Source organism: Trichechus manatus, unplaced genomic scaffold (genome assembly GCF_000243295.1).
Source record: "Trichechus manatus latirostris isolate Lorelei unplaced genomic scaffold, TriManLat1.0 scaffold00037, whole genome shotgun sequence".
In the NCBI taxonomy this organism is placed as follows: domain Eukaryota; kingdom Metazoa; phylum Chordata; class Mammalia; order Sirenia; family Trichechidae; genus Trichechus; species Trichechus manatus.
Window position 1 is genome coordinate 9733906 of NW_004443973.1, and position 13709 is coordinate 9747614.

Below are 13709 nucleotides of genomic sequence, written 5' to 3' on the forward strand. Positions count from 1 at the left end.
ATGTAGATACCCTGCCCTCAAGGGCTTCCTTGCAAAGTGTGCAGTATGGAAGGGAGGGGAGAGTAACTACAGTGTAAAAATCTGACAAACACTATCATGTTGATGGTATGTACACTTGATATGATGGGATTAAAATGGCACTTTACCTCTGTGGTCTTCTCCCAAATAACCTACAACCCCAGTCTTATTGTGAGAAACATCAGATAAATCTCAACTGAGGGATATCCTAAAAAATAACTGACCAGTATTCCTCAAAACTATCAAGGTCATCAAAAACAAGGGAAGTCTGAGAAACTGCCACAGCCAAAATGAGCCTAAATAGACATGATGACTAAATGTAATGTTGTGTGCTGGATGGGATCCCGGAACAGAAAAGGTTATTAGGTAAAAACGAAGTCTAGATAAACTGTGGACTTTGGTTAATAATGAGGTATCAATATTGGTTGATTAATTATAATAGATATATCATACTAATAGAAGATGTTAATAATAGGAGGGACTGAGTATGGGATATAAGAGAACTTTCTGTACTATCTTCTCAATTTTTTTATAAATCTAAAACTGTTCTAAATAAATAAAGTGTATTAAAAATTTAAAAATATGTCTAAACAGAAAAATACATTCATGGACAGGGGGCCAGTTTAGGGATTTTAAAGAAAAATTATAAGGCGTTTTGTTAAGACCTTTAAAAATTCCACACAAAGCCGGGCTTAAGTAGAACATATGTAACTGCTTAGTTGAAAAATGCAACTGGCAGCTGAGCCCAGAATGTGACATTTCTAAATACATTCAAATGATGTTTTTATTATTTATCGTCTATGAAGTATTTTGTTTTTCCAAAGTTCTTTGCAATTTCTGACTGTAAGATGGCAAAGTTTTACCATTATTACTGTTATAAAGTTAATACCCTGTCTATAGCTTGAACAGCCATTTTGACTCAACTAGCTAATCTAACTGTTCAGTTCAGTCAGAAAACCAGCCATCAGCTGTCAAAATGGTAAAACAGTTATACGTACATGTTTTCAAAGAAATGCAATCGGGTGGTGAGACTTCAGAGTTTTACTGTTGTCCAAAGTTCTGACGCTCAGGACTCGTTTCTTTACTCTGTTCTCACATGGAAAACTTCATTGGGGAATTATAGGGTAATATTTTCAAGACTTGGAACAGTACTTGTCTACAGTTATCTTTGTAAAAAAACAAAAATCCCTTTAGAAGCATTTTTTAGAAAAATAGAGGCTTATGCTAGGGTAACTGAATAGAACAACTTTGGGGTTTCTGCACTAAGTCAGATTGTACAAATTGCAGAATATTCCCCATTGGTGCAAGACATCGTTTTGCTCCCACACACCACTTCCTACATCCACACTTTCCAATATGTTGGACCGTCCTGAGAGCTAGGAGAATTATAAAAGGGAAGAGGAAGGCACCGACTATGGGAAAAAGAAAACTAGAAATGGCGCTCTCGGGCTTCTCGCTGTGTCCCTGCCCCAGCTCTCTTCCAGTCTTCCCACCTGTCGGTGGACACAGAGGGGCACCTTGGGGACACTCTCCCTGGTGCTCTTGCCAAGCCCGGGGCTCACATGCTGCCAGGAACCTATCGCCATCTGCAGAAAGACAGTGCCAGCCCTTTCAGGGGAAACCAGAAGGCTGGCGTGTTTTGGAGGCCAGCAAGGGGGAAATGTCTGCCAGTTACTTAGCCTTGGGAAGCTGAGAGTGCAGTGGCTTTGTTTTTTTCTGAACCAAGAACTAGGGCACACTGTCTGACAGCATGACTAGATAGAGTAGATGTGAACTCGAGACTGTCCCAGGAAATTCAGGGTGAGCGGCCATTGTCACTGCAGGATGCAGAAATGTGAGCTGAGACCTGGGTGTGCCCATTTGATGGCGGAGCCCTCCAGAGAGGAGCCACAAAGGTGCTCACTGCTGGGGACCTCCTGGGAGCAGCGCTATCGTGGGCTCTTCCTCAGCAGTCCCAGGCCTCAGGGGTTGTCCTGGCGACAGCAGAGTGCCCAAGCCCTAGGTTCTGCTGTGAGCGGCATGGGTATGCCCCTTCTCAGTTGCAAACCCCATCCCAGGATGGGCGATCCTGGGAGCTCAGCAATTTCTGTCTTTCCCTTTCCTCCTCTCTCTCCTTGTGGGCCCAGAAGTGCCATGAGTCCACAGAGTACTCTCCCCTGCCTCCCTCCAGGCTTATCTCCTTTTTAACTGTGCCTGAGGAACACCTGGAACTGACAGCCATTTCTTTAGACACAGGGTCACACCACTATGAAACAAGCAGCGAGACAATTTATCACATGCCTCTGACTGGTTAGAGAGGCAAATTGAAGAAGGTGCAGTGAGGAAGTGTAGTGTCACATGCAACATTTACAGGAAAGGGACCAGAAGTTAGCAGGGGAACTTGAGAACTTGCTCCTTTACAGCGGATTTAAAACAACACAGGTTAGTGCGTTTTCCCCCCGCGAAAAACCTTTCACAGCCACTCTGAAATACCTGATTCTCTTTCCGTAAACTGTCTAACCATTTCTCTAATGTAAAGAAATGTCCCTGGCTTTGAATCTTAGAGCCAGTGCTTAACTGATAACCTTGTGTTGTTAGAGGAACACAGATTGAGTCATTATGGTGAAAATGAAATTCTCAGAAACTCTTGCTTCCCTGTTTAGAACTTCTGAGTCCTCTAAAACAACAAAACTTCAGAAGTTCATTAAATAGCTTATTTTGTGGAATTCAGCTAAGCTCTTCTCATTTTTACTTATTAGTGTAAATCTGAGAAAGGACAAAAATCATCTTGTGTTTGCAGGCATATATGCTGGTGTTCAAAGGGCCTTAGAAAATACAGAAGATACTGTGTGTAAAAACATTTGCTACGATGCCGTATGCAAAAGTTTGTTATTTTTATGCACTTTTCGTCTGGTAAAATGAGTCATGTATTTCATGCTACAATAATTTTTCATGTCTTTACAAGTTCTTAAGTTTCCTTTTCTTTTTTTCTCCCTCCTTCCTTCCTTTCTTTCCTTTTTATTTTTATTTTTCTTTCCTTCTCTTCCTAACATAAAATGGGAGTGGGGGTGGGCAGCTTGAATGTAAGATGAGGAAGTCAGAGCTTCAGAAGCCCAGCAGTCGGTTGAGCAGGGCCTGAAGAAGCCATGAGATCTGTTACTAGAGCTTTCTGTCCTCAGCCTTATGCTTCCTATTGAAAGGAAGATTTGAAAAGTCCAGAGAAGAGCCACAAAGATGGTTCAAAGGCTGGAAAATATGATGCCAGAACCATCTGAAGGGCCCAGGATTATTCATCCTATGGCCAATGAGAGACAGTTTAAAAGAACTTCAAGTCAGTAGAAGGCACAACGCCCTAAGAGGCACAGCGTCCTAGAGCCAGCTGCTTTCAGACCTATACGAAAAAGGAAAATGTCTCAGATCTGAGTTAGGAGAAGGAAGTTACTACATTCTTGGACTGTTAAGCACTAGAAAGGGTCATCCAGCAAGGCAGCTGAGTTTTTTCTGGATGTTTTTGAAAACGTACTAATTTCTTCTTTGAGCTAACATGTTAATGTGTTAATAGAGGCAGGGAGGAGGATGAAAAGGAGAAAGACCTGGCTCTGGAGCATCTTGTTTAATCTCTTCATTCCAACCCAGTGTTCTGAAATCTGTCTGTACTGAAAAACAAGCTAACAAGTAGTGAGGGGTTAGTAGACTCATGTGTTGTTTATATCCTAGTAATACAAAATAACCAGGGCAGTGATGAAAGAGAAAAATCATTTTTGATTATGTCCTCAGACAGCCACATTTTTTTCATTTCTTACTACCATGTTGTGCAAGAAAATGGAGAGGAAGCAGACAGAATAAGGGAGGAGTCTAAGCTGGAGATCTCAATTCAAGTGTTGTCAGAAACCCTATACAGACTCTCACAGTGGCAGCCTATGTTTTCTTGGGGCATGGGAGGGGGTGAAGGAAGGATTGGACATTATTGGTAGCTGGAGCCGTTTGAACAATGCGTGGAGGAGAAGGACAAACAGGAATTGCAGTGGGAAGGCCTCATATATGGTGCCTGCCCTTGAGCACTAGGAAAAGGCTTACAGTTTAGCAGTGGCTAGACATCCTGGTTTCCTGGTGGTGTAGTGGTTAAGTGCTACGGCTGCTAACCAAAAGGTCGGCAGTTTGAATCCACCAGGCCCTCGTTGGAAACTCTATGGGGCAGTTCTGTTCTGTCCTGTAGGGTCACTATGAGTAGGAACCAACTCGACGGCAATGGGTTTGGTTTTTTTTTTTGGTTTAGACATCCTGGTGGCGCCCTGGTGGCTCAGTGATTAAGAGCTATGCCGCTAACCAAAAAGGTCGGCAGTTCGAATCCACCAGCCGCTCCTTGGAAACCCTATGGGGCAGTTCTGCTCTGTCCTACAGGGTTGCTATGAGTCGGAACTACTCGACGGCACCTAACAACAAGACTTCCCTAGAAAGAACTCTTCTTTCGGTTTTGTTTTGCTTTTTTAAATTGGTCATAGAACTCTGTTGTTCAGGGATTTTTTTAGTCTGTTGATGAGGTGCCCATAGTAGAAAAGGGCTTTCTATTTTGTTAAAATACTTCCCAGATGGACCCGATGTCTTTTTTGCAAATGCATCTTTCCAAAAGCTGTTTCCATTTCTGCTAGGGACATCTTCCCTCTCCCTAGGTATTTCTAATTCCTGTCTCTGACTTTCTACCTCTGCTGTATTCCTTTGGGTTTGAGATGCAAGAAAAGGCTTATAAAGTGTCATCATTATGCAACACCTCTGATCCCCAAATCTGGAAGTGGTTCTGAAAAAAAAGAGGAGGACATGGCATGGCAGAAGGTAGTAGATCCTATTGGACAGTGGAGAGTGCCTGGAGTATTAATCTTGAATTTGATTTTTAGACAGGAATTACTGCCAAAGTTGAACTCTGAGTTCAATTTGAGGGTCAGAAATGGAAAGACATGAATGGTCACCTTTAATCTGGAGAGAAAATGGTAGATTTTATGGGGAGGGGCTATATGGGCATGTTACTGAATTCCCTAGCTAAGGAGAGCAGTGGGGCTGACTTAGCAAATCCCTCTTCTACCCCAGGGCTTGACGTGTAGGCAATCTCCTTCTCCCCAGAATCCCAGACATATGAGAGTTACACTTCAGACTCAGCATCCACGAATGGTTAGGCAGCATGGTTTTCAGAGGGATAAAATGGTGGTATATACAGAACATTCAGGCTAGTAGGGAAAAAGTAAAACTTTGCTGAGTGCAACCTTTCCAACAGAATTCATCCTTGGCAATCTTTCGCGTTGGCATCATCAAGTCTGGAGGCCCAGCTCTCTGAGCTTCTCAGAGAGAAGGTTCCTGGGCATGATAAGGTATTATTATTGTTATCATTACCATCACACTAAGAAATAAGGGGAACCATAGGGATTTTTTTCTCTGTCTCTCTCTTTTTTTTTTTATTGTACTTTAGATGAAGGTTTACAGAACAAACTAGCTTCTCATTAAACAATTAGTACACATATTGTTTTGTGACACTGGTTACCAACCCCACGATATGTCAGCACTCTCCCCTTCTCGACCTTGGGTTCCCTATTACTAGCTTTCCTGTCTTTTCGTCCTTGCGCCTGGGCTGCTGTGCCCATTTAGTCTCGTTTTGTTTTATGGGTCTCTCTAATCTTTGTCTGAAGGGTGAACCTCAGGAGTGGCTTCATTACTGAGCTAAAAGGGTGTCCAGGGGCCATACTCTCGGGGTTTCTCCAGTCTGTGTCAGACCAGTAAGTCTGGTCTTTTTTTTTTTTTTTTTTGTGAGTTAGAATTTTGTTCTGTGTTTTTCTCCAGCTCTGTCCGGACCCTCTACTGTGATCCGTGTCAGAACAGTCGGTGGTGGTAGCCAGGCCATCTAGTTGTACTGGACTCAGTCTGGTGGAGGCTGTGGTAGTTGAGGTCTGTTAATCCTTTGGACTAATCTTTCCCTGTGTCTTTGGTTTTCTTCATTCTCCCCTTGCTCCAGATGGGGTGAGAGCAGTGGAGTATCTTAGATGGCCACTCACAGGCTTTTAAGATCCCAGATGCTACTCATCAAAGTAGAATGTAGAACATTTTCTTTATAAACTATGTTATGCCAATTGAGCTCGATGTTTCCTGAGACCATGGGAACCATAAGTTTTTTAAAGTATTATATATGCAAGTTTGAATGTCCGGATCAACTGCTCTGAGCCAGTTTTCTCCTGTGGTCTGCACTCTTGGGAAAGAGCATGTGTTTCAACGGTATGATTTTTTATCTAGACTTTGCAGTGTTACACGAAATCTCAGTCATTAAGCAGTTTGGTTTGGGAGAACTGACGGGGAGGATAAGAAAGGGAGGAGAAGAAATAGTTTTGGTAATGCTTTTTATTCCTCCCATGATTTATAGTTTTTTGGGCTACATAAACTTCAGGAAAAGCCTTATTCTTGGTTCTGTTGACTAAAACCAGACTCTATGCAGGAATAGACATACCTTCTGCAAATCAGGTAGACATTATGTCTTCTCATACCACCCACTACCCGCCACCAAAGCCATAGACTTGAAGATGCCTCAGATTATGGGGTCGTTATCATTTTGCTTCAGGAATGCCTCAAACAAAATGTTTATATTTCACCTCTGGGTAATAACCCAAAGAGAATTTGCACTGTTGTCCCAAAAAAACAAGCAAGACCAGTGGGGCTATTCTGGAGGGGTGGCCATGGCAGGTGTCTAGATTACAGATTTTCGGGAAGGAAATGGTCAGAAAGACCATCCAATGCTTGAACGATTCATTTGCTGGAGATGCTGCTCATCTAAATAAAGTAGCATTAATGGTAGTGTATACTATGTGACGCTTCCAGGGAAGGGACTGTACCTATGCCTGACTCAGTTTTTCACTCTGCTGTTTCAATTTCCCGTCATTTCTTTATCAGGTAGAGGGTTGATGCTGATTTAAAAAAAAAAAAAGCCTCTTAGTGCACCCCCCCAAAAAAAGCATCAAAAAATGACAAGAGTTGAATTTATTTATTTACTGACTCACTCGCTCACTCATGGGCAGAGAAAGCTCTTCCTGGAAAAGAACAAGCTGGGAAAAGATGGGTCCTTGAAGCGAAACCCTGTCCTGGTACAACACTCTGAGTTTGAGAGACACCTATGCCTGTGCCAGGAGCACCTGGATGGGGCAAACAGTTAAGTGCTAGGCTACTAACTGAAAGGTTGGCAGTTGGAACCCCATGAGGCACCTCAGAAGAAAGGCCTGGCAGTCTCCTGACAAAAGGTCACAGCCTTGAAAACACAATGGAGTGCAGTTCCACTCCGCAACACGTGGAGCCGCCATGAGTCGGAATCAGCTGCACAGCAACTGGTTTGGTTCTGATGTATTCCTATGCTAAATTCTACCAGGAGGTGTTTATGTACCAGTAACACTGTAATGTCTCAATGCTAATTAGAGGGTATTGCTTTGAGACTGTCTCACTAGATAGATACTTACCACAGTGTCTATTTTGATCTTTTCTGGTATGAATTAGGCTTCCTTTCTACTTGTGTTTGTGCCTGGATTTTAATAATATGTTATATTTTAAGTGCACATGTTGTATTGGTTTGTGATAGCAGTGTGGCTTAAGAATAGTTTTTTTTTAATAGTAGGATATGCACGTGCTTGCGTGCATGTACACACATGTATTGTAATAGAGGAAAACTCTTTAGGGCATGTATCTCCTCAGTTATAAGTCATCAGATGATATCTTGGAACCTTCAGTTATTTGGAATATGCTGCTAATTTCAGAGTAGGAGGTTATGCATATGTTCTGCCTATAGATTCATTTGTAGAGTTTGCTAGATAGAGGTTTACTGTTATTTCAGTGAATCACTGATATATTGAATGTGATTTGGGACATCTTTGATTTCCAGGCCAACAATGGAAAGATTTGATCTTCCTTATAGGATTTAGAGACCTGTAGAATGATCCTGACTCCTGAAAACTGGTTGTGGGACTAATAGACGGGGCTGCCCAATACCTTACCAGCTTCTCTGTAGAAGGCTGCACAGAAGGAGCTGTTAGAGGGAGAAAACTGGTATTCCAGCTCTGCCTTCTCACTGAGGTATGACTTCTGAGGAAATTTCCACTTCTAGAAGTCATTTAACTAAATGAACATTCTTGATGAACTGCCACCAGGGCTTTGCGTAAAACCTCTTTCAAAGCAAATAAGTTTGCCTTTGCCCTTCTTCCCTCTGTTTTTCCTCTTCTTTCCACTTCCAGCTCCCACCTTGCTGTTGCATGCCCATCACCTTCTGAAAAACCCAGTCTAGAACTTACGTGCATGGACAGCATGCTTCCTCTCGCAGTCCTGCCTTCAAGCTTTTTATTCCTCTTCCCCCAGAGCATTTAATAGCCCTCCCTGAAGAACGGGCACAAATCAGGACTAATGAGAGCAGTTACCAGAATAAAAATGTTTGAGAGGCTTTATATAGGAAAATAATTTGAAAAAAAAAAATAATGTTGTTATTAGATGGACCCAGACAAATCAGGAAGGGTGAATAGTTTACTTTTTTAAAACTTCTTTAAGGATTCATAAGGAGATTGCAGTAGGAGAAGGGGAATTGAAAAGGCCAGAGGATAATTTTCTCTAAAAGTAAAAAATGTTAGGTTATTCAAAAACTGTTTTTTTCCTCTATTTCAGTGCCAGGAACATCTGGCCTTGGGAAAAGTTTAGGAAAGAGACTTTCAGATGTTGTTGTCATTATGTAAAACTTACAGGAATAGGTAAAGAATAGAGTCCTGAAGTTTTAGAAATAGAAGGAATTTAAAATTGTGCTTAGAGAGTGCAATCTCCTCATTATTAGATTTGGAAACTGAGGCCCAGAAAGGTTAGGTGATTTGTCTAAAGGCAAACTAGCTAATTAGAGATGGTTCTAGTCTTAGAAAAAATAACGTTTTTTCTTAGAGCTTCCTGGCAAAGTCACTGGTCACTACAGAAGGGAGCAATGTTGAGGGGTCCCAAACACTCTGAATCTGGATATAGGTGCCCCTCTGAGATCTACAGAGGTCAGACCCATGCCTAATGGGAATAAACTAAGAGACAGGAGTTTGAGAACCCAAAACTCCAGGAAGAGTGACATCTGCTTAATTTCTGGCAGATGGTACTGGAATGTAGTTGTAATTTTGTAAGTAGAAACGTAATACATCCTACCTGGAGAAAGTTTATCTGCAATAAATGGTGATGGTCTTCATAGACCAAAGGAGAGGACAGTTCAGATAGGAAAAATCCCCAGTGGTTGCTCATGTCTGGCTAGGAGGAGAGACCCTGAATTTTGTGGACATGAATATGGATTGAGAGGGGTTTCTGTTGTGAAATATGGGCAAAGATCAGGGCTCACTATGGCCTGGATTAAGCAGTCTTCAGGAGGCTTACCCATCCTTAGCTCTGATTCCAAGATCACTGAACCATCTTCTAATACTAACTCAGCTTCCTGGGTAGCATTTTTTCATAAAGGGTATATCCTGGACAATGGACATAGTCACTGGAAAGAAATGACATCATTTATAAATTGTGGCATGTTCAGCAGCATCTTGTGAGTTTGAAATGTGGGTCAGTCATTCTTAGTCTGATCACCTCTGAGTCCCAGATAAAGGGACATTTTAGGACCTCTATGGTGAAGTCATGTGCTTAAAATGTAGTGATCTACCCCTCCCCAATAATGCCATTTTTAAGGTCTTTCCTGGGCAGACAGCAGCCTCTCCTTAGTGTCAGTCCTACTTTGTTGCTTCTCTTCAAAATGCCACAAGCATTATTAAAAAAAAGAAAATGAGGTATAGTATGTGGGTACTGCTGTTAGAAACCACAAGGCCCTTTTTGGACAGTGGGTGATTTTGCCTTTTTCCCCCCCCTACTTCAGAAGCATTTATTGAGCACCTTCCATGTGAATTGTATATTCTAGTTGGGGGATGTGGACAATAAACATTAAACCTAATAAAGTAGTACATCTCATAATATATTAGAAGATTAGAAGGTGATAAGTGCTATGGAAAATGAATAACAGGAGCACTGTGGTGGGTGTGTGGATTTAAGAGTGGAGGTTAGAGTGACTGTCGTGGAGAAGTTGGCATTTGAGCAAAGAGGTAAGAGAACTCCCCATGCAGATACTTGCGGAAAAGACTTCTAGCACCAGGGCAGCAAGGCAGGAGCATGGTTGGTAATACTCAAGGATAACAAGGAACCAGTGTGACTAGGGCAGAGTAAGTGAGGAGAAGAGAAGTAGGAGAGGGGACCCTGTAGGGCCTTGCGGGCCATAGTAGGACTCCGGTTTTCACTCAGCGAGAAGGAGGACTTTGAGCAGAGGAGAGAGAATGATCTGACTTTACATTTTCAAGAATCCCTCTGGCTGCTATGTTGAGAATAGATTGTAGGAAAGCAAGAGTAGGAGCAGGGAGACTACTGAGGAGGCTGTTGCAGTATTCCGGGTGAGTGATGATGGCGCACTGGGTGGCAGCAGTAGGAGGTGGTGTGGAGTAATTAGGGTCTGGTTATTTTGAAGGTAGAACCAACAAGATTAGCTGCCAAATTGAATAATAATAAGTGTGAGAGGATTCAAGGAAGACCCCAAGTTTTTCAGCCTAAGCAAAGGAAATGCTGGCAAACTGAGATGGACAGAAAGTCTGTAAGCAGACCAAGATGGAGCTAGAGGGAAGAGATCAGGAGTTTAGTTTTGGATGTGCTGAGTTTGAGATGCCTGTTAGATATCCAAGTGGAGACATTGAGTAGGCAGTTAAATATACATGTCTGGGTATAGGAGTGAGAATCTTAGACAGATTCATCTTCCTTAATGGTCTTCATGGTTTAATATTACTCCTGAATTCTAAAACTCCTATAAATAATCTGGAATGGGACTCTGCATAATGACTTATGCATTGATTGATTGACTTCTGGGACTGAATTCAGAAAGAGAATGTTCTCTTGGGTAAATAAGAGTAGAAGCGTCAGGATTTTTATCTTAGGCCTTGTCTTTCACTGCTTAAGCCACCAAAAAACAACAACAAAAAATTTGTTGCCGTCGAGTTGATTCCAACTCATAGCAACCCTATAGGACAGAGTAGAACTGCCCCCTAGGGTTTCCAAAGAGAGGCTGGTGGATTTGAACTGCCGACCTTTTGGTTAGCAGCCTATCTCTTATCCACTGCGCCACCAAGGCTCTGCTTAAGCCACAGTGATTTCGTAATTCTTTTTTAGTAAAAAAAAAAAAAAAATTCAAACAATGGGCAGAAACAATTTTTTTAATAGTCAATACCTGAACAAATCAAGCTTTTTTTTGCTTATGTATCAAGACAATTGATATGTATTAATTATGTATCAAGACAAATGAGGTTTTCATTTTTTATGTTTATGTAAATGTTATCTTAAAGATAATGGAAATTGCATTTATTGTCATTGAAACAGACATTAGCTAGTTATACCAGTATTAACTAATCTATGTTATTTTCCTGTGAAAAAGAGGGTATAATGTTATCTTCATTCAATAGGTAGAACTCTTGAGTTCTCATGGGTTGGATCTAAGCCTATGCAGGACTGTTAACTTATGTTTTGACCTCTAAAGTTACTTTTTTAATCAGATTAAGTGAACAAAAATCATCTATTTTAAAAATACTTAAATTGATACCCTGGAATAACACTGGCATTATTCTAGCCCAAACTGAGACTAAGCGTTTATTCTCAATCTTGTCCTCAATTTAGAAGAACACCATTTATCACGTGTCTTTAAATAATCTCATTAAACCCTTAACCAGCCTGTGAGGTAGGCTCTATTATGACCTCCATTTACAGAGGTAGAAACTGCCTCTGAAGGGTAAAGTGACTTGACCATGGACCACAGAGCCAGAATTCGCACAGACTCAGGACTCTCTGTATCCAAAGCCTTCACTACTCTACTTCCCAGAAGTACTGAGTAAAGCAAAACAAACCAGAGCATTTCAATAACATAACGTAGACCAAGAATTAATGCAGAATGACCTCCTTTGTGATAAACCTAAAACCTGGGCTCCATTAAAAAATTTCAGATAGCTACTTAAAGTGGGAGGACACAAAGAAGACTTCTGTTTGGCCTCTACCCCAAGCAGCAGTGGGGCTACCTGGGTGGTATGACACCTATGGACTGAGGTTATGCCCTCCATCAAACCCACAAGGAAACACTCGACCCTCTCTCATACAGAAACTCGTTGGTGCCAGCCGGCAACAGCCGTCCCAGGCTGCTCAAAGAAGGCGCCTGGTAGCTGGGAGACTGCCAGCCAGCCAGCCCTGAGGAGACCTGAGAGATTCTGAGAGCACTGGAAGCAGTCCAAGATCTGGAGGCTCTGACCTCAGCTCTGGGCTCTGTCCTCAGAGTGCAAGCCAGTCAGAGCACTACAGGGCTAGTGTTAGCTCCCATGCCAGGCATCTCTGTGGGGATCCTTGCAGGAGCAGCCCCCACCACCACAGTTGATGCTCAGTCTTGTTTGGTTATTATTGGTTGTAGCTGTACTGAAATTTTACATTTCCTTCAATTATGAATATAGCCAGCAAACTAGCATTAGTAACATGTGCCTTTGTCACTAATAGACATCACAGATATTTTTATGTCATTATGTGGTATTGAGATGCTTCAAAGTCAGTTGGTGAATCATCACTGCCTTCAGTCACCTGAGTTTTCCCCTTGGACCTCTGAGACCTTTCCCATAATTCAACAAGTAAAGGATTAGTACCTGGCAAAGCATGGTTCTCCCAAGCATCAGACATTGTTCTTATTGGTTAGTGCCTGTGCCATATTGGTTGTCAAATATCTTGACTATTACCCCACCTCACCCCCATAAAATTGACCATACTAAAGACATTTCTGTGAGCAGAGGATGACAAATTTCAGTTAGGATCCAAGAGGGAAAAGTTTATACCTATAATCGCATCCCAAGCTCACTACTTTGCTGACATGGGCCTGCTGACAGCGTCCCAGACTGTTCTTCACCATCTAGAAGGAAAATAACTGAAGTGGGTATAACTGGAAAAGTAATAAGCAGAGGTCAAGCAGGGCTCCCAAAACCATAATTTTGATTCCTGTTTTCGGAGGGTCCCAAGCTTAAGATTTGAATTTTGCAGGAAAACAACATCTCGCTTCTACCTACTTTCTACTCCAAGCCTACCTGTTATTAGAAAAGTGGTTCTTACTTCAAAACATGGCTTATTTGCTCCCATAGTTCAGTTGGCAACTAACTACCCAGAGGAGGTGAAAGTTTCATTATAAGCCAAGCTCCACTAATCCTGACTGATTAGTGCCAAACACTTGCCTTTTGCAGCTGTGGGGACTCTTTTCAAAGTTGATTTATTTCTCAGCTGGACTAGCAGTACCACGTGATTTTTTTTTTAAAGTGATCTTTCATAAACACGGTAAATGCCGACACATATGGTGGATTCCAAGGGTATGTGAGGAGTCCTTATACCCACCCACAAAGCACTAGACTGATTTTTAGACAGTGCCAATATTTGATTTTAGAAGAACTGTCTATCGTTTCAAGATATGCTACATCCTCTAACACAGAGGTTTTTAACTTGATGTCTGCGACTTGGATGGGGAAAATATTACATCTTTATTTTCACTAACCTCTAACTGAAATTTTACATTTCCTTCAATTATGAATATAGCCAGCAAACTAGCATTAGTAACATGTGCCTTTGTCACTAATAGACATCACAGATATTTT

The 13709-nt window shown here is 41.8% G+C and overlaps 1 protein-coding gene across 2 annotated transcripts in view; it reads left to right on the plus strand.

Annotated features, from left to right (window-relative positions):
* Positions 1-1935: 1935 nt before the first annotated feature.
* The window catches only part of WIPF1 (WAS/WASL interacting protein family member 1), a 95969-nt gene continuing 84195 nt past the window's right edge, over positions 1936-13709 (plus strand). For both annotated transcript variants that reach the window (XM_023730554.1, XM_023730553.1), the window contains exon 1: positions 1936-2439. The gene's annotated coding sequence lies outside the window, so the exon portion shown is untranslated. The remainder of the gene's footprint in view (positions 2440-13709) is intronic.